This window comes from Lolium rigidum, chromosome 1, assembly GCF_022539505.1.
Source record: "Lolium rigidum isolate FL_2022 chromosome 1, APGP_CSIRO_Lrig_0.1, whole genome shotgun sequence".
Classification (NCBI taxonomy): Eukaryota; Viridiplantae; Streptophyta; class Magnoliopsida; order Poales; family Poaceae; genus Lolium; species Lolium rigidum.
The window spans coordinates 242,617,260-242,639,832 of record NC_061508.1 but is presented as its reverse complement, the minus strand read 5'-3'; positions in this window follow the sequence as shown (position 1 = coordinate 242,639,832).

Genomic DNA, 22,573 nt, shown 5'->3' with positions numbered 1-22,573 from the left:
ATTCCCTCCAAGGAAACAGAAGCTCTTGAAGCCGAACTGAAAACCATCTTGGCGAAAATCTGAGCCTTGAGCACATAGCCGGTAGGTCTTGTGTAATTGTACTAAAGTCGATGTCCTTGCATCGGCTGCATATCGTAAAAAAAAAATTTTACGGGCCGATTTTTCTATCGGCCCCCCATGTTTCATTGCACATGTATCGCACATGCTCATCCGATTAGGTGCCCCCCGAGCCGATTCTTTCAAGGGATTTGATGGTATCGGCTCTTCAGGTATTCCCTGTTGGATCAAATGCTGAACCCAGGCAGAATGTATGGTGAGGATAATTTTGGCCGATTGCTGGAATCGGCCTCCATGTTGCCTGCTCGATGAAGGTTTTGCAATGTCCCTCCATAAATCCTTGGGGGCCGATCCCAAGGATCGGCCTCGCCACATTTTCTCATAGGTTTGCTCTCGCTACACGGTCGGGCTAGTGGATAAGACCAACCTAGCCCCATCCCGTGTTACGTTGATGTGCTCGCAGTCGTCGAAATTGGGTGCCTCGTGTAATCCTGGAGCACCAAACTCCGTTGGAAGGACGAGCACCATGTTTGTGCCAGCCGATGTCTCATCATCGGCTTTCCTTTGCTTGGGGCGCCACTCCATTTTTCGTGGTCGACCCTCTTCATCCAGGGTTCGCTGGATCTTTGCGGCCGATCAGGTCGCGCCTTCCTTAGCGTGTGCAGGTATAACCTTTCGGCTTCCTCCAAGCCGCGCAATCGCTGAACCCTACGCTTTTGGGAACGGCTGAGTCCATCAGGGCACCACCTTGGCCGGTGGTACCTTTCTTCTTCTTCTTCTCCTTCGTCTTCCAAATCCTCAAGATCTTCCATCCGAGGGGACTCAGCGCGTTTGCTTCGAGGCGGGAGAGGCCCTAGACGCTTGAACACGGACACGTTAGCTGCATCCTTCTTCTTTTGTTTGCATTCTGGGCAGTTGCCGATTGTAGGCAATCGGCTCATTCCTGAATCCCAGCAGTGTCTGAAGAAGGGGCAATCCCAGTGCCTATCCACGTCGTCTTGCTCCCCTGACTTTTGCTTGGCGTGGCGCTCATATCGCTCCTCGTCGTGATCATGCCGACGACGTCTCCTGTCGTCCCTAGCCAGACGATCTTTTTCATCATCATCGTTGTATCGCCGGTGTTGGTCGTATTGACCCACATACTTGTTGAGGAGGCGATCAGAGAGAGGTCGCTGATATCTCACGTTCCTCACTTCTCCCTCTGTGATGTAGCGCTTGCCATCGTGACGGAGCCGATCACGTGGAGCGGCTTCCTCTGTGTCTTTGCTATGAGAGCAGCTGCCCTCATCTCCGTCCTTACCAGAGTGGTGCCCAGGTCCCACCATGTTGATATTGCACGAGAAATCTGGTTGGCACCCTCCATGGTAAGTATACTCCACCATATTAACGGCGGGGAAGGGGTGTGTGTCGACCTTCATGGCGTACTTGGTTGAAAATGAGCCGCCCTTTTTCTATCGCCATTTGGATCTGCTGACGCCACACCCTGCAGTCGTTAGTGGCGTGGGTGAACGTGTTATGCCACTTGCAGTATGGCTTTCCGTTCAGCTCCTGCACCGTGGGGATCTTGTGGCCTTCGGGTACCTTTAGCTGCTTCTCCGTGAGTAAGAGGTCAAAAATCTGCTCAGCTTTGGTCACGTCGAAGTCGAACCCTTTTAGAGGACCTTGTGGCTTAACCCACTTACAGGACACGGGGCTTGCCGCCCGAGCCCATTCAGCCACTGCTACCTCTTGCTCTCCCGCAGCACCTTCATCCTCGTCTGCCTCAACCAGTACCACCGCACGCTTGAATTTGTCCTGGTAAACATCTGGGTGGCGCTGTTCATATGCTGACAGCTTCTGCACCATGTGCGCCAATGAAGGGTAGTACGCTGGGAGGCCACGTCCTTGATCGATGATGAGAGACCCACCACCGCCAACTCGATTGCTTCTTTTTCACTTACGTGAACCGAATAGCATCGGTTCCTAACGGTCCTGAAGCGCTGGATGTATCCCGACACTTTGTTTCCCGCGCTTCGTCGTACTTGTGCTAGATCGGCAATACCAGCCTCGGAAGCCTCACGAGTGATACTTGTATGTGGAACTGCTCTTCCAAGCTGCTTCCAAGTCCGGATTGAGTTCGGTGGTAGCGATGTGTACCACCCGAAAGCCGATCTCGTGAGGATCGTGCGAAGAACCTCACACGCAGCTCGTCCGATGCTGAGATCGTGCCCGAGCTGTGCCAAATATCGGCTCACATGCTCGATGGAGCTGGAACCATCTGATCCATTAAACTTGGTGAAATCAGGGAGCCGATATTTGGGTGGTAGTGGGATCAATTCGTACTCATTAGGGTACGCCTTGGAATAGCCGATTGTCCTCCTTTTCGGCATCATGCCGAGTTGGTCTTTCGAATTGTACAAATCTGATCCGCGGTGATGGCTGAAGGTGTCGAACCACGAAGATTCGCCGGGGTGGCATACTTAGCCAGCCATGCTTGCTTTTCCAGTTCCGAGCCAAGCTGCAGGAGCTGAGCTGCGGAGGTTTGTCGGGGTGGCATACTTAGCTAGCCACGTACTGCTTCTCAATATCTGCTCCCGACGTTCCTCCTGCTGTTCCGGAAGTCCCTGCTTGTCGCGGCTCGGTTCGAGAGTGCCCGATTGCTGCGATCAGCACGTATGCGCACGTGTATCCATGCGGGATCTCCTTGGGCGCCTCATGTAGGAATTGGTAGTCACTAGGGTCACCACCAATCTTGTAGACGACGTATGCCGATGAGTTCGGCACTTCTGGTGCTGCCAACGCGAACGGCAGCGGTGGACGGGACTGGAGTGGCATCTCTCCTTGGTAAGCCCCCAGAGTCGGTCCTGACGGAGAGTACTGATGGCTCATGATTCCCTGGATCACGCGAAGAGCGACACGCTCCAAAGTGTTCACCAGGCTCTCAGAATGGCGGTGCAGCGAATGAGCCACCATGAAGTTGATCTCCCGACGCGGCGACACTGGTGCGTTCTTCGACGGGGAGGATAGGTCCACTCCATCGAGCGCGCCTTCGGTGAGAACCCCTTCCACCCGATGCCATGGGAGAGGGTTACGTGGAAAGAGCCGATGAGGTCGGCTTCGAGGACTGCCTTGATCTCGTCATGCTTCTTCTTGAGCTCGTCGGTCGGATCCTCGTACTTGACCGGAGTGCCTTCCGCCATCTCGGATGTAGATGGCGATGCGGTGGATGTCGAAGATGGTCCCACCGGGCGTGCCGAGAATGTGTTGCGGTCGAAACCCACCGGCGGGCAGCGACGGGCAACACCGTAGAGCCGGGAACAACTCGGGGCTGCGGCTGGCCCTGGTCCCTCCGAGCGACGGCCCGCAAAGCCTTACGCGCACACGTCCGATGCTGATGCAAGGGCGTGCCACCTGACCTATACCTGGTTAGGAAGGTGTTGGATGATGCCTCACTTAGTTTCCTGCATGGCATACACGTAAACATTAAATACGAGCCTCGATCGGCTCTCAGGTTATCCTGTGAATCGGCGCAAAGAGCCGATCCACCCATGATTCGTACAAGGTGTACGAATATATGGTGGTCCTGCTTGATCAAGATAAAGCTAAAGCGATCTACGACGATTTAGGGTTTTCACCGCATAATCGGATCATCCTACTCACGATTGGGCCTCGCGCTCGCGTACGGTGATCGTAAGCCGATCCTAGACGGGGCCTAAAAACCAACACGAGGTTGATCCCCGGAACATCCTGTCTAGGGCTAGCAAACTACACCCTACACGCCGCTGGATCCTCCAACCCTTTGTAAGGCCTAACTATTGCGGATATTAAACTAATCCTTGAACAAGGAGCAACCGTAACGGATCGGATCTACTAAACAATGATCAAGCGGGGTGCCGCCCCTACACCTAAGATAGGTGTAAGGGCGGCTAGATGCATAAGGGTTGCACTACGACGAGCATATGATACGAAGAACAATGCTAACCCTAACACATCTAAGATAACTACGTTGCTCGCCATCAAAAAGGCTTCGGCACGAGCAACGCATGAACAACGTAATAAGCTTGTCGCTGCCTAGATCGCAAGATGCGATCTAGGCAGCATGGTGCTTACCGGGAGAAACCCTCGAGACGAAGGAGTTGGCGATGCGCCGAGATTGATTTGTGTTGAACGTTGGTTGTTGTTTATTTCATAATCCCTAGATACATATTTATAGTCCGGGGACTTTCTAATTCAGGCGTGCACCTAACCGTGCACGGGTAAAACTCTAACTTCTAAACGACACGTATCCTACTATGGTACAGATACACGGGCAATTAGCCCAAACTTGGTACACAAGGCCGATTCATGTATTCCTTCTATGTATATAATCTTCAAGCCCATCTTGACCGCGGCCTACCTCTGATCCGGTCAAATTCTGGTGATAACACTAGCAAAGTTGGTATAAGAGCCAAGCATATTATATTTAGTAAAAACTTTTCTAGCTTCTCTTGCTATACCACCAAATTCTTTAAGAAGGGTTTCTAATACAAAATCTTTCTTTTCTCCTTCTTCCATATCACTGAGTGTAAGAAACATATGTTGAATCACGGGATTGAGATTAACAAATCTAGCTTCTAACGCGTGTACTAAAGAAGCAACAGCAATTTCATAAGTAGGAGCAAGTTCTACCAAGTGTCTATCTTCAAAATCTTCAACCGTACTAATATGAGTGAAAAAATCTTCTATATTATCTTTCCCAAGGATGGACCCTCGGCCTACCGGTACATTTTTAAGAATAAACTTAGGAGGAAACGTGATGAAATAAACAAAAAGTAAATAAAGTAAATGCAAGTAGCTAATTTTTTTGTGTTTTTAATATGGAGATTGCAAACAAGACAGTAAATAAAGTAAAGCTAGCAACTAATTTTTGTGTGTGTTTTGTTTTAGTGCAGCAAACAAAGTAGTAAATAAAAGTAAAGCAAGACAAAAACAAAGTAAAGAGATTGGAAGTGGAGACTCCCCTTGCAGCGTGTCTTGATCTCCCCGGCAACGGCGCTAGAAAATCTTGATTGCTTTGTTACGCGTACAGCACGCGTCCGTTGGGAACTCCAAGAGGAAGGTGTGATGCGTACAGCGGCAAGTTTTCCCTCAGTAAGAAACCAAGGTTTATCGAACCAGTAGGAGCCAAGAAGCACGTTGAAGGTTGATGGCGGCAGAGTGTAGTGCGGCGCAACACTAGGGATTCCGGCGCCAACGTGGAACCTGCACAACACAACCAAGATACTTTGCCCCAACTTAACAGTGAGGTTGTCAATCTCACCGACTTGCTGTAACAAAGGATTAGATGTATAGTGTGGATGATGATGTTTGCGAGAGAACGAGTAGAACGAGTATAGCGAGTAGATTGTATTCGATGTAAAAGAATGGACCGGGGTCCACGAGTTCACTAGTGGTGTCTCTCCCATAAAATAAATAGCATGTTGGGTGAACAAATTACAGTTGGGAAATTGACAAATAAAGAGGGCATGACCATGCACATACATGTTATGATGAGTAGTGTGAGATTTAATTGGGCATTACGACAAAGTACATAGACCGCTATCCAGCATGCATCTATGCCTAAAAAGTCCACCTTCGGGGTATCATCCGAACCCCTCCGGTATTAAGTTGCAAACAACGAGACAATTGCATAAAGTATGGTGCGTAATGTAATCAACAAATACATCCTTAGACATAGCATTGATGTTTTATCCCTAGTGGCAACAGCACATCCACAACCTTAGAACTTTCTTTCACTGTCCCAGATTTAATGGAGGCATGAACCCACTATCGAGCATAAATACTCCCTCTTGGAGTTACAAGTAAAAACTTGGCCAGAGCCTCTACTAGCAACGGAGAGCATGCAAGATCATAAACAACACATAGATGATATATTGATAATGAACATAACATAGCATTCATTATTCATCGGATCCCAACAAACGCAACATGTAGCATTACAGATAGATGATCTTGATCATGTTAGGCAGCTCACAAGATCCAACAATGATAGCACAATTAGGAGAAGACGACCATCTAGCTACTGCTATGGACCCATAGTCCAGGGGTGAACTACTCACACATCACTTTGGAGGCGACCATGGCGGTGAAGAGTCCTCCGGGAGATGATTCCCCTCTCCGGCAGGGTGCCGGAGGCGATCTCCTGAATCCCCCGAGATGGGATTGGCGGTGGCGGCGTCTCTGGAAGGTTTTCCGTATCGTGGCTCTCGGTACTGGAGTTATTATCGACGAAGGCTTAAGTAGGCGGAAGGGTAGGTTAGGGGGCGCCACGAGGGGCCCACACAGTAGGCCGGCGCGGCCAGGGCCTGGGCCACGCCGCCCTAGTGTGGCGTCGCCTCGTCGCCCCACTTCGAATCTCCCCCGGTGTTCTGGAAGCTTCGTGGAAAAATAAGATCTTGGGCGTTGATTTCGTCCAATTCCGAGAATATTTCCTTACTAGGATTTCTGAAACCAAAAATAGCAGAAAATAGCAACTGGCTCTTCGGCATCTCGTTAATAGGTTAGTGCCGGAAAATGCATAAATATGACATAAAGTATGTATAAAACATGTAGGTATTGTCATAAAACAAGCATGGAACATAAGAAATTATCGATACATTGGAGACGTATCAGAGAGTGCCGCACAAATAGAGAAACACGAAAACGGAGGCCGCTGCAGAGAAGATTGGAGGGGGAAACTCCACCGGGATCACCGCCGGAGGGATCTCCACCATCTCCAACGTCTTCGTCATCATCACCATGACCAAGAGGGAGTAGACCACCTCCGAACTACGGGTTTGTGGCAGTAGCTTGATGTATTTCTCTCATCTTCTTCATAGTTCTTAGTGCCATATGAGTTGCCTATCATGATTATGGTCATATTTGTAATACCTATGTAGTGCATCCTTATTCTATGATATTGTTTTATGAGATCTGATCTTATTATATGGTGAGATGTATTGATAAATGCATATTATGTATCTAGTTCTTAAGTATTTGTTCTGATCAAACATATGTTCAAGAGCGTGTGTGGGGTGATGTGTGTATTAGATGGAGTAGCATGGTTTTAGTGATTGATAATGACAATATGTTCAAGATCTATTATATCTTTGCCTTTTTTTTGCTACCTCACTAGGGATAAAGTGAATGCATGTGCTATGTTCATCATGTGACAGTAGTGTTGATCTTGTTTGTTCCAGGTAGCATATTTGATATTCAAACTTCATGTCAAAATACTTATTGCTATGCTCTGTTAATTCTTAATACAAGATTGATGATTTTTTTTCTTGTGGAGTATAAGAGAGGTGTGTAGCATCATCTCTTTGTTAGGACGTGATGCCCATATTAATTCTAGAGGGACTCGGCGCGAGTTGCAGCGCCCGTTATTTCTTATCATCGTCATAAACATGTATTTTGTTCTTCAACGTGTTCACAATGTTGTTTTGTATATTTTGTTTGGCTGCATGCCGCTGGTCCATTTCTATTTAGTCAAGTGCAATGAAAAAGAAATACAGAGAGGAAGATGCATGACAGGAGCACATTACCGGTAATAAGTATGCCAGGGAGTTAACTTTTAACTATAGAACATTATATAGCATGCGCAATTTCCCATAATAACTTCTCCAATTAAAAACCTTTTGGTACAGCCACATATATATCTTCTGGATGAAGAACTTCTTGGTACTACTTCTTTACTCAATAGCCCTTACTAACTTGAAAGACAAATTAATTGATTACATCTACATGCCATTCAGTTGCAAATCGAAGTCATGCCCCCCTCACAGTAATGTCCAAGGTATTTGAAGTTACATAGCACTAAGAATATTACATCTCAAACCCCATAACTCAATTAGTAATGTACATGCTATTTGCTTCAATGGTAACATGCAGATTGTGAGAACTCAACCTACAAAAATACAATAGCCGATGAACTCATATAAAAATAATACCGTCTCCTGCTGCTCACCAAGATTCTGATGGTTCCAACATTAATGATAACATGCTTAATGTTGTATCTGCATTAGCAGTCAGTTTCTAGAATAAGGAAATAAAATATGTGACGATAAACATTTTGTTTTAATTAGAAAAAATACAATGAAAAGATGATAGTTTAACACAGTGTGCAACCGTACATTGGTTGTACAACTTATGTAATGACAAACGAATTGAAACTCCGTAAATTAGGAAAGTAAGGTATGCAATCAATCTAAAATGGTGGATGCAGAAAAAGCTGGTAGAACGCAAATTAATATATTAAAAATATTGTCTTATCATTATAATAGATCTATAAAGTGGTGAATAACCAATGCCTTGATGAACTGGTGCATCAATTCAAGGAAGGTAGATGCCTTCTCAAAAAAAAAGTTCAGAGGGCAGAACCTATGTTGTAACTGACATTTACTCTTAATCATATAATAAATACATCTATCCAACCGTTTTTTGTCTCTTCAAGCATACACTATTGTTAATTTGCGTTGACATGCAACTTGGACAGTAACATATTTACTGTCGGAATAGTTTTGTACAAGTTCAAATGACAACCACAAGGATACATAAAAGTTGAGTAAAATAGGTATGACCAAATCGGAAAGGATACAAACGCTGAGTTGTTGGTAAAATAATAACAACTGCTTTCGCTATTGAAGTAGTCGGGTAGCTTTAAGATCGAATATACAGTATGATATATACAACAATACTTAAGGTGGCACGGCATCCAAGTACTTAAATTTAGAAAAGAATGGAGGTGTACAATATTAAAGAAGGATTACCTTACGTTCTAATTAAGTGATATACATATTTATTTTATATAATTCAAGTGTAATTTTAGAGGAAAAGACAACAAATATTTTGAGATTTTCTGTAGTAAGAGTCTGAACGTTTTACTGGTGCTATCTTTACCAAGGATGAGGAAGTAAGAATAATGTAATAATCAAACTTGCTAAGCAGAGTAACTTGGGGAGAACCAGCACAACATGATGGGAATATGGTGGCTATGATGAGGAGAGCAGCGTGCTGATGGAACAAATTGAGTTGGTTTTGGCAAAGACCGGTGTTCTGCTGAAGAACCATATGCTGGTTGAGCAGTCCATCATGTTTCTGATGCATTGTGTTGTCTTACTGGAGGAGATTGTCATGTGCTCACCGCAAACAGATTGTCGTGCGCTCACACGCAGGTCTTGCAGCTAGCATTGTTAACTGTAATATGCGCTCTTTCCTGGCGCAGTTGATGGTAAGACTCGCTGTGCAAACACTGCAAGCATTTGTTTCAACTGCATCAGCATCTCGTAGTTAATATCATCAACTATTACATGCTCATGTTCACAAAGGAACTTGATAATTCCTTCAGTCTTGAGGAGTGATCACTACAAAAGTATAGTAGCTATGTATCATGCGTCACTCGAATACCATGCTAATTAAACTGCAAAGAGTAGAGCATGCGTCAGGTTTTTCGAACAGAAGTTTCAAAAATAACTTCGGTAGTATAATATGATCATTTAGATTTGCAATTAGTTAGCAGAAGTTTGTAATCAAACAAAAGGAGGGAACACGGCAAAAGGCTCAACATGAGATGACTTGGAATTTAAAAAGCAATATAAGAGACTAATCCAAGATACACTATAGGCACTATTTTATCTGGATCACGCATCACACTGATATGACAAAAAAATTCCCTTTTACAATGTCTACAATACGACTCGAAAATAAATCCCATGTTGTTGCTTCTGCATTTAACAGTTTTCCTCTTCCCAAGTGTCTCTGTAAAATTTTATGTTTAGCTGAAAAATAAACCGTAATTGCATCATGCAGAAGTAAAAGTATAGAATTTTATGATACAAATATGTTTTACCTAGAGCCTTGACCATCTCCCACTTCTAATATCCAGTACCCAACGATGCTAGGATTCCGCCACAAATACTCTGACCTGGCACTAATACACCACCTCTTCCTAGTTCAGACTCTGAAAGATACTAGAGAAAACTAACTGTATCAATAGTGGAATACTCACTTGATGCATATGACAACAAATCTGCAATGGAGGAAAGAATACGAAACACCTCTATCCAGCATCACACGAAAGCCTGAAGTGAATGTACAGAAAATCTAGCCTACACTTGTATCTAATGCTATGCACATAGCAACCTGTACTTTCCAAGCCAGTGATATATGGACATAGCTACTTGATATTTCAGATGTAACTATTATACCATAAATAATTATGTATTCATGCATTCAAGCAGAGATCAGAACACGTCATGTAGCACGCAGTATATGCAGCAGTCTTATCCAACTCCATAATTATTAAGAACGTTTTACAGAATTAGAACTTGTATAAGGAAAATGTTATTTCAAGCAATAACTGTACATTGAGAGAGCGAAACAAACTATAGTGGAGCAAGAAACTAACATATTTCAGGGCACAACCCATATTACTTAATAAGTTGACATGCAGTTGGAAAAACTTGTTGAGATACATTGATACACACCGATTATATATAGCACGATCATATATATATTTGGCATATATTTACACATCACAATTCTTGGACCATCAGGTTTTACTGTTCTGGCTCAAGGTGTTTTTTTCTTAAAGGACTGTTGAATCCCCAAATCTACCTGATTTGCCCTAAGAGCGTACACAAAGATATAAAAAGCTTGACAATTTCTCATTTCCCAGGAACCATAAAGTAAGAAACTCTAGTAAAAAGAAAAGAAGAAAGATATGTGAATATTGCTTACTGAACCATCATCAATATTACTTCAAATAAAAAAGATGCACATGGATTATATGAACTATTTACATTGAAGAAGTAAGCAAAACCTTGGTAGATAAAGTAATCCGACAGTAGTATCTTTTTCAACTCAGCTTTTAGAAGATGCTTTAAATGGCAGAGGCTCTTCCTAATACGTTTAATTTCAGTATCCCGACTCTCTTGACTAATAAGTTAGTTCGCATAATCAAATATATAATTTGATTGTTTTACATATTTTTTTCAAAGCAATCACCTTAGGTTAATCCTATAAATTCGTTTATTCAAGTTCCTTGCCATGGATTTTCTCTTCAGGCTTCTTGAAGAACTGAAATAAGACATGGGTACGCATGTTTCGTATAATGGCAAACAAGCATGCCCTATTAACGTACGCAATGTCTATGTGAAAATTAATAACTCTCTATGCTGCTGAACACGCTCCTCCAACCAAAAAATAAACCATATGCCATAGTATTCTTTCACTGAGCATAGGTCCTCAAACACAACACCAACAAAATATGTATTTACACCATCGGACATGTAAAAAAACACAATGAACAAAATATATGGGAAAAAAATATTAGAAGGTTGAGGACTTACGATGTGGTGAAGCGCACATCACCCTCCATTTTCTCTGGAAGTAACTACCAGAAAGTTTCTGCGGTATTATTCTCATTTGAGTTGTTCAACAATTACCAACAATTGCAGACAGCAAACAGTCCCTGGAAAAAATCTTTGTTTGAAAATAAATGAATCACCACACTAATTGAACTAAAGGACTAATTTTATGGTACAAATACAAAATAACACAGACAGTGCCACAATAGCAAGGAGTCAAATATACACCAGTACCAGACTTGGGGTATGAACATTAGCAGAAATTTAACTTCCTAATACACCAGCAAGAATACAGCTAGCTAATCTGACGATTCGGACCACATAACACCTAGAACTCAAATATATCTCCCAAATTCTTGACAGAACAACCTCATGACGTACTTCAGAAGAAGATTCACACGACAAAAGATCACAAAGGAGCAAGCTTTACCTACTCTGGACAGTAAGGAGGCATTTGTCTCTTGCAGCCGCTGGGGGACGGTGGTCGGAATTCGGGATTGAGGCTGCCAACCACCTTGGCCCTGGTAGAGACCGAGGATGGGTTGTGCCCTCCGAGACCACCTCGGCTTCATTTCCGTTGATGACAGCAAAGAGCACGTATGTACTGAACTTGTAGTCGGGAAGGGTGGACTAACTATAACATTTTACACAAAACATAAGTAGGATGAACTTTCTGTCTTATGCACTTACAATCATATGAGTATCTATATATACACCGGAACAGAACAATGCAATAATCAGATAACACTGCTTTCGCACAAAACAGCTTGACTAATGACCAATTGTGAAGCCTGATTTTCACCAAATAAACTAAGGCAATCTAACATTTAGTCGAAGAAATATAGCACAGTGAAGCATGGATTATTAGGATTCAGTCACACAATTCATAGGCAAATTATTAATGTAGGAATATAATATTGACTCAACTGCATGAGTTAAACTGCTAATTCGATCAGAGTAATAGAAGAAATATCGCCCCATATCTCAGGTTTTAACCCCAAAATCATCTCTACAGATGTAACATGAGCCCTAATCATGGTGTCAAAGGCTAGTTATCTGGCTCCAGTACACTCATACTGATAAACTCATCTTAGAAAAATATATTTCAGAAGCACAACATTTCATTTATTCATTGTTTAAATGTAAAAGGCCGGAGTTAACTGTTTCAGAAAAATATATTTCAGAAGCACAACATACTGATAAACTCATCTTAGAAAAATCCTATGCAGGTTAACTGTTTATGAAGGTATGTGACGCACCTCACGGCTGGGTGGTGGTGATGGCCGGAGTTGAGGAGAAAACTCGGGATTCCGTTGAAGCGTTGGACGAAACTCCAACTCGGCAACTGCACCTGTCTATTCTTCATCCACACTTACTAAACCACAAGATCAAGGGAAGTGAGACCGAGATGGAGTAGACAGACCACAGAGATGGGGGGCATGATAGAGGGGTGATACGCGTACAGCACGCGTCCGTTGGGAACCCCAAGAGAAAGGTGTGATGCATACAGCAGCAAGTTTTCCCTCACTAAGAAACCAAGGTTTATCGAACCAGTAGGAGCCAAGAAGCACGTTGAAGGTTGATGGTGACGGAGTGTAGTGCGGCGCAACACCAGGGATTCCGGCGCCAACGTGGAACCTGCACAACACAACCAAAATACTTTGACCCAACGTAACAGTGAGGTTGTCAATCTCACCGGCTTGCTGTAACAAAGGATTAGATGTATAGTGTGGATGATGATGTTTGCAGAGAACAGTAAGAACAATGTTTGCAGTAGATTGTATTCGATGTAAAAGAATGGACCGGGGTCCACAGTTCACTAGTGGTGTCTCTCCGATAAGAATTAGCATGTTGGGTGAACAAATTACAGTTGGGCAATTGACAAATAAAGATGGCATGACAATGCACATACATATTATGATGAGTAGTGTGAGATTTAATTGGGCATTACGACAAAGTACATAGAGCGCTATCCGAGCATGCATCTATGCCTAAAAAGTCCACCTTCAGAGTTAGCATCCGCACCCCTTCCAGTATTAAGTTGCAAACAACAAACAATTGCATTAAGTATGGTGCGTAATGTAATCAACACAAATATCCTTAGACAAAGCATTGATGTTTTATCCCTAGTGGCAACAGCACATCCACAACCTTAGAACTTTACGTCACATCGTCCCAGATTTAATGGAGGCATGAAACCACTATCGAGCATAAATACTCCCTCTTGGAGTTACAAGTAACGACTTGGCCGAGCCTCTACTAGCAACGGAGAGCATGCAAGATCTTAAACAACACATATATGATAGATTGATAATCAACATAACATAGTATTTCATATTCATCGGATCCCAACAAACGCAACATGTAGCATTACAAATAGATGATCTTGATCATGTTAGGCAGCTCACAAGATCGAACAATGATAGCACAATGAGGAGAAGACAACCATCTAGCTACTGCTATGGACCCATAGTCCAGGGGTGAACTACTCACACATCACTCCGGAGGCGATCATGGCGATGAAGAGTCCTCCGGGAGATGATTCCCCTCTCCGGCGGGGTGCCGGAGGCGATCTCCTGAATCCCCCGAGATGGGATTGGCGGCGGCGGCGTCTCTGGAAGGTTTTCCGTATCGTGGCTCTCGGTACTGGGGTTTTCTCGATGAAGGCTATATGTAGACGGAAGGGTAGGTCAGGGGGCGTCACGAGGAGCCCACACAACAGGGCCGCGCGGCCAGGGCCTGGGCCGCGCCGCCTCGGCGTGTCGCCGCCTCGTCGCCCCACTTCGTTTCCCTTTCGGACTTCTGGAAGCTTCGTGGAAAAATAAGACCCTGGGCATTGATTTCGTCCAATTCCGAGAATATTTCCTTACTAGGATTTCTGAAACCAAAAACAGCAGAAAACAGCAACTGGCTCTTCGGCATCTTGTTAATAGGTTAGTGCCGGAAAATGCATAAATATTATATAAAGTATGTATAAAACATGTGTGTATCATCATAAAAGTAGCATGTAACATAAGAAATTATAGATACGTTGGAGACGTATCAAGGGGAGGCCAGTGATACGTCTCAAACGTATCTATAATTTTTGATGATCCATGCTTCTTTTACATCAATTCATATATGTTTTGCTCATACTTCTTGCACTTTTATACATTTTCTGGCACTAACCTATTAACAAGATGCCACAGTGCCAGTTCCATGTTTTCTGCTGTTTTTGTATTTCAGAAAAATTGTACATGAAATACTCTCGGAATTGGACGAAACAAAAGCCGAACTCAATATTTTACCATAACGAAGACAAAGTTCAGAGGGGAGTTGAAGGGGGGCAGCAGGGCGGCCACACCTGCCCTAGGCGCGGCCTGGCCCGCGCCTAGTGGTGGTGTGGGCCACCCTGGCCTCCACCGACATCGCCCCCTCTGCCTATTTATTCACGATCTCGGGAAAACCCTGAATACCCGAGCCTCCATCCACAAAAATTTCTGTCGCGGCCGCCATCGCAGATACCATCCCGGGGGTTCTGAAGCTCTTCCCGGCACCCTGCCTGTAACGGCCTAGTAAAATACCCCTATAAGAATTTGTTTGTTATTTTCTTTTATGCATCATCATGGCATCATGCATATTCTTAAACTCCAAAATTATTTTATTAAACCCTATTTTATTGCTAAAACTATTCTTCTCTATTTATTCAAATAATAGTCCTCTTTTCTCTGCTTAATTTCTGGTCTAAAAAATATTTGTATATGGTTTTAAAACAAAACATAAAAATAAAGTAGGGAAACATTTTTAGATAAAAAATGGGGAAGGAAGCCATCCCAACTGGCCTGGCCAAGTGGCCCAGCCGGCGGTCCTTTCCCCTAGCCCAGTCGGCCGGCCAGGAAGCCCAAGGCCACCGGCAGCCCAACCATGCCCATCTCCACCCCAAAACCCTAACCCTTTTTGCAGTCCACCCCCCCCCCCCCGCCGTCGGCCCCTCATCTTCGCAAAAAACCCCAACTCATTTTCTTTTTCCGCTCACGTCCCTCCACCAAACCCTCTCTCTGCTCCCGAACCGAGCCCCTCACCCGCTCGTTTGGCTCTCCTTCTCGAGCGCCTCTCGCACGGACCTCGCTCGCTCTGCCTTTCTTCCCCGCAGCGACACGGGCGCTCACCATCCTCCTCTCCGTGCCGCGCCGCGAGCCGTCGTCAGCCTCGCGCCCGCTTCATCCCGAGCAGTTGCGCGTGCTCTCTCTGCTTGGCCGCAGGCCGACCCATGATCTTCACCCCGATGATCCCGCTAGCGCCGCATCCTTGCAAGCACCGCGTCGCTGAGCCGCGACCCCAAGCTCATCGACCTCCCTGCTCCGACCCCGTCGCCGGGAGCCCCTCTAGTGCTCCGCCGCCAGGACGTCGTCCTCCCCTGCTTCCTCCGCTCGTGGGCACGAGCCCTGCATCGTCCCGAAGTGCGGGTCCTCGCTCCCTCATCTCTCCTCAGCACCCTGCCTCGCCCCACCATGTGCGCCCCCTTTTCCCGAGCTCCCTCTTATCGACTGCTGCAACTGACGGCGCCGCCACACGGATGTCCCTGACTAGTGTTGTGCGCCTCCACCTGTCCGCCCCGACGACCTGCTCCCCTGGCTCCGTGTTCTATCGTCCGCCACCGTCCGCCCAAGAACTGCCTCTCGTCCGCACCGGCGCTGCCTGCTACCACAAGTTGGTCTCGTGTCTGGTGCCTCCCTGCTGACGGCATGCGCATGTATGCTCGGTCTCTCGGCCGTCACCTGTGAAGTGTGTTGTTGTTCCCGTCCAAGCTCTTCACCATTGCAAGTCATGGTTCAGCTCCTTGATCCCATCGAGATCGCATTGCGTGACCTCCCGAAGTTTTGTCCGCCAAGTTCTGCCTCCACGTGCAACAAGATCTTTGACCTCAACACGGTTACCATCGGTGTCTATTTCATGTATGCCATCGACAATTGCAGCAGGAACACCAAGACCTCCATCATCGATCTGAAGTCCGAGACCTCAGCTTCCTCTTCTTCCTCTTTGAACCTGAAGGCGTCTACTTCCTCTACAAACTGAAGTTTCCCGTCTTCGAACCCTATCGTGAGACCTCGAACCCTAACCTATGAACCTATCCTATACCTATTTTTATAAATGTGCACCTATCTTGTTGCATCAACCTTACATATGGCGTATTGCATCGCATATCCTGTGGGTTCATGTAATAACGAATCAACTAATAATAAATGTGGAATTGTGTGGGATTAATATTTAGTGCCGGTTCCATTTAAAATTTTGTAGCTCACCCATGCCTTGTCCTTTCCATGCTAATCAACATTTAAATTGCGGGGTAGAAAAATAACATGAACATAATAATTGTGTGTCGGGATTTTGATTCCGCTTAATTTGGATAAGTTACATCACATCATCGTTGTCATGCCATGCATAACATATCTTGATCATGCCGATTATTTTGCCATAGTAGTAAGTTGTGCATCCGTTGTTTGTTCTAGTGCTTTGCTTCTTCACGGATAGGCCGTCGAGTTGATGCGAGCTACGACAAGTTCTTCGGCGGTTCCTCGACAAGCTTTGACAGGCAAACATTTCCTAAACTCCTGTCTCTGCAGGAGTCGCTCACCTATTTATTTTGCCTTCTCCCTTATGCTATCCTTGAGTTGCTTTCTTGTCACGTGTCACATCCACTTGTTACCTCAAGCATCCCATATTGCCTCCACCATCCTCCTACAGATGTTGTTTGGTTATCGAGTCTGCCTTGCGAGTCGTAGTGCATGCTAGTGCCGTTTATATCTTGTTACTATTATCGCGATCTTCTCGGGTTATTTGTTGGGGAATCATGACACATGCTACATGGTTATATCATTTGGAGGTATCATGGTTAATTTAATTGTTAATAATTGTTAGCAGAGGCATCGATGGGTCAGCTGATCGTTTTATGACGGCTCACTTGTGTTTCTTTAAAACCTAGGACCCCGAGTTCTTGTTATTTGTTCCGAAACTAAGTGCTCTAACCACATGTGGGTAAGTTTATTGCGTCTTCCCTCGACTACTGCCGGAATCTTCAGCTTTGTCCAGTGGCCACAACTAGTTTGTTATTGTTATTGTGTGCATGCCAGCCTGCTACTTTTTTATCTTTGGGAAGCCCCTGGGTGCCTTGTATCCCTTTTTTCTGGTATGCACGTATAGGATGCGGTACATTCATTCATCGATGCTGAAGTGGGTCATTTGCCCCAGTGTGTGTTTTGACCCTCGGAAGCCGTAGGCGCAAAAAGCTAGGTCCGTCTCGGAGATTCTGCCGAACTTTGATTCGGGTTCTACTTGGTTAGGTGGCTTCCTGGACATTGTTGTGGTGAAGGTTGTGAGAGTCGTGATATCTTACCCTCGCTAGGTTGGATTGATCATGCGTGTGGGCACATTTGGGCACCCCTGCAGGGTTAAATCTTTTAAAAAATATGTGTCTGCGGTTATGGACGACTTGGAGCTATATGACTCGACCATAGACAACTTACACCTGATGTTCCATTACTAAAAACTTGTGTAATAAGATAGAACAACTTAAATAATAAATGGTTAAAATTTGTCAACCATGTTAGTGCCCTTGCAATTACTTCCTTTGCGAAGGGGGGAACGCTTCGACTGAGTTATGTTTGCAGAGTATATAACTTCTAGATTATGCGCTCTCTTATCTATTCTAGCACCTGTAAGTTGTGAGTGTCTCTATAGGTTTTTAGTGCTTGCGCGTTGCCGCTTAACCCCACCATATTTCCTATGACATTCTCTTGCGTCCTTTAAGTCTCATGCGTGCCTCAAGTACAAAGGACGACTGGTTGACGAATGCTTATACGTCTTCAAGTCTTGTTAAGTATGAACCCATACTTATTACTTCTTTGGGACATAACCGGGCTGGTATGAAGATCAGTACGATGAAGAAAATGACGCTAGCGAGGTTTCCCTTCTGGCTTGGCCTGGGCAAGGTTATGGACGCCACTTGATTATATTCAGGACTCTTAGTCCCATTTGAATTCTTATCCGTACTCGGATGTATTTGGACTTATATGTGATTTGGATCTTTGTGTTGTATCTATTATTATTCTTGGCTCGTTGGAGTCGTTGTTGTAATATAAGTCCTCTCGTGATTGATTCCACCCGCATCGCGTGCATGCTTCGGTGTGTACGAGGCGCTTGGTGGTGCGTCTCCTAGAATCGATATTGTGCGGATTTTGGCGGGAACGATTGAATCCGCATAGTACCGGTTTTGGAGCGTCACAAGTTGGTACCAGAGCCTCAAATTGTCGATACCCCATGGTCCAGTCGCCTGTAGGATAACCTTGCCAACGGTCGTTGAGTTTAGAGCGTACAAAACTATTTTCTAAAATTTGTTGGATATATCCGATTAGCTCTGTATTTTTCTCTCATCTATATTCTTTCTCAACTTATCTTTGCAAGTTTTGAGTCTTCTCTCTTATCTGATTTTTCTGAGTCATAGGTTTCCACGTGGGTTGGACGATCTTTGCCTTAACTTAGTAGGTTCGATCTTCAAACAATTCTGCCGCATCTACATCATCATCAACGGAGCAACAACCCTTGTTAGTGGTTTCGACTTGAACAATATGGAGTAAGACCTATTGTTAGTGGTGTCGTGACGATCTACACGGTGCATGAAGACTCAATAGTTTAACCAACTCCCCCTTGGGGCGAGGTTCCTTGTTAGTGGTGTCGATTGTAGCGGCCCAGGAAAATACCCCTATTAGTATTTGTTTGTTATTTTATTTTATGCATCATCATGGCATCATGCATATTTTTAAGGGATTTCTATTTTCGTGCCCCCGCTTCGTTAGTTGTACTCAGTTTTCCCCAGCCCCTTAGTTTTTCCTCAGTTTTCCCCAAGCCTATGTCTGAAACCCGCAGAAGGAGCTCAGACGGAAGGAATCCGTCTATTTGGACGTTCCGTGGCCGACGTGTTGCGCCACGTCGTCCGTGGGGCCGCGTGGGGCCGCGTCGCGTGGGGCTGGTAGAAAGGGACCGCGTGGGACAGGACGAGAAGCGTTTGGTTGCACGTGAGCAGGAGCTGGGTTTTGTCTCTCTCGGCCCAAATTGGCATTTTTAAGAGCACCTTTTTCCCTCTTTCTCTCTCTCGTATTTTTCACTAAATTAGTATCAAATCTAGGGAAGCTTCTATTTCTGTCTTTCTTCAATATGGCAGCAAATCTTGTAGCAAATCTCTGGGGTTATTTATGCCTTTTGGCCCTCGTTTTTTGCCCAATATGGCAGCAAATCTAGAAGCTAGTATATGATAATCACAACAGCATAATCAGAAAACTAAGTATAATACATAAACTGCATACAGCAGCCAATAACGTTGTTAATGCTAACGACAAACTAAACTGAAAAATATACAAGACGCACGCAATGTATGGACAACAAGAAGATTAGGATAGGGACCCCAGGATGAATGAATTTGTTCTTCATTCCTCCCCATATATTTCTTCCTCCCTCCATTCGTGCATTTCCCCAAGGAAATATTCATTGAACTCCTTCCGTCCGCAGTGTGAGGCCAATACATCCTCCAAACGGTATGGCCTCGTGTTCATTTCTCAAACCGTAGAGTCCTATTCTATCCACACGTAGTGGCCACTCATCCCGGGCATTTGTATCATGAGAGTACTCTCCGATATAACCCAAATCCGTGTAGTAGATGCTGCCGGGTTGAAGTGTCGGGTACACTCCGGTGTCGACGGAGATACACCGGATATAATTCACGAAGAAGGCATTACGCCAATGTTACCGACCGGATGGAGAGAGCGGCTCCGAGTGTCCACACGGTACACCAATGGTTTGCCCGCCAAAGCCTCGCCGACCAAGAACACAAGCGAGCAGATCACCATCCGACTTCACAAGGTAGAACTTCGACGTCCAAGTTCTGGAAATGAAATTAGTGTCTCCATCTTGACAGGTGCTCGCGCGCTGCTGCAACCGTACATTGGTGCACACTATTCTTCCGATCTCAAAATTGTCCGCTGCTACGCATACAGTTCACCATTGAACGGGGTAATGCAACGCAAACAATGGTTCTTGATCGAAAATCTTCCTTCTCCCCAATCCCCATCTTCATTTATATCCTTAGTTGGAGTGCTCTCATCGACCCAACCAATTTCCGGCGGGTAATGTGCGGCAACGAAGACCATAGTCGGGGATTTGATAACAGCGATCGATTTCGGAAAAACAGATGGCATCTGCGCCTCAAACATAGTGTTCGATTTCTTTGTGAGTGGGTTCAGCAGCCGTATCTTGTGCGGCGGGTTCTTCTGGGCAAGCACGATGACGCCACGGCAAAAGCCGACGAAGTAGTATCTAAAATATATTGATGAAGATAACATTCAGCACTAAGATGTTTAAGATTGAAAATAAAAAGGTAGATATGGAGGAATTTGAACCTTGTATGAACTTCCGATAGATCTATGGTGACGTAGCGTGATGTGCCGAGTTGGAGGAAGGTGAACTCAGCGACGCGTGGAAGGGCGTGGTCTAGCATGATCCATTCATCCATGTGCACGTCGGGCTCGGAGCAAACCTGAGCGCCAATTTCTACGAGACTTGCCTCATAGCAGAGTAGGTGTCGGCGTACTCCTCGTTCGCCAGTAAGCATTCGCCGATCTTGTGAAGTGGTCCATCAGCCGAGAGAGAGGCCCAGTTCGTGGAGGCGCCGCGCTTGGATGCGCCGCCCTCGGCGGCGACGGGCTCGGCGGCGACGGGCTCGGAGGCGACGGGCGCGGAGGCGACGGGCTCGGAGGCGACGGGCGCGGAGGCGACGGGCTCGGAGGCGACGACCGCCGGCGCATTCTTCTTCTCCATCGCCGGCAGGGTAGCGTGCGTACGGCGGTTGGGGTTTTTTCGATTTGAAGAAGTTGATGGGACGTGAGAGGGGTGGTTTCGTGCGTGAGCGAGAATGAGACGACTGTGTGCAGAGGGAGGGAGGGAGGGGCTTACGCGTCCTAAATGCGACCCGCGTCCACTATTTGCACGTCCGCACCGCGACACGCGTCAACAATGGCACGTCTTCCACTTCGCATCGCAACACGCGTCCTCGGGTCTAACCCTGGAAATTTAGATATACTCGGGTATACCCTCGAGTCATATACTAGCATTTTTTGTGTGCTCAGTTTTCCCCTTGAGTGCTAATACCGGCTAGTGCAATATACTCAGTTTTACCCTCAAGTGGCTGGTCAACGGAGAGTCAACAAATGGGATTAACTAGTTAAATGAGTTATTTAATGTGCAAAAAATTCCGAAAAAGAGTGGCACTTACTCATTGAGTCTTTACCACAAATTGCCACTTCTCAAATCATAGATAAATCATAGATAAATCAAGTTTCACCACAAATTGCCACTTCTCAAATCACCTAGTAGCTATCAAGGTGCATGGTTTTCCATAATAAGCCCTACCCAAAACAGCTTTCCCCAAAACATACTTTGTCTGAATGAGGCCATAATTTTCACACTCATGTAGATTTGTATTGCAAATAGTTTGAGGTAGGACAAGATGGGTTTCATTGTACAAAACACGCATTTTCCATTTTTTAAATCTCATATTTGAATCCCTTAGTCTGTTTACTACTCACTTGCCCTTGGTTTCTTGATACTACTCAGTTTTGCCCTCTACTTCACAAATTCTCACAGACGCCCAACATTGCCCTGATTGGTCTAGCCCATGTCACGCGGATCGTGCCCGCCGACCGTTGATCGTATGATCTAACGGGCAGGATAACCCCTATCTCTCTCTCTGGTCGGGGCCACCACCCTCTCTCTCTCTGTCGTCGGTTAGCTTCACGCAAAGTTTGGTTTTCTGCATTATTTTTCACGAGCTAAATTATAAACTCTTTTTAGGCATTACGTTTCACGCAAAAAATGATAAACCATCACCGATTTGTTGTAGCCATTACTTTTCACGCAAAAAAATGATACACCATCACCGATTTGTTGTAGCCATTACTTTTCACGCAAAAAACGATAAATCATCACCGATTTTGTTGTAGCCATTACTTTTCACGCAAAAAATGATACACCATCACCCATTTCTTGTAGCCATTACTTTTCACGCAAAAAACGATAAACCATCACCGATTTTGTTGTAGCCATTACTTTTCACGCAAAATGATACA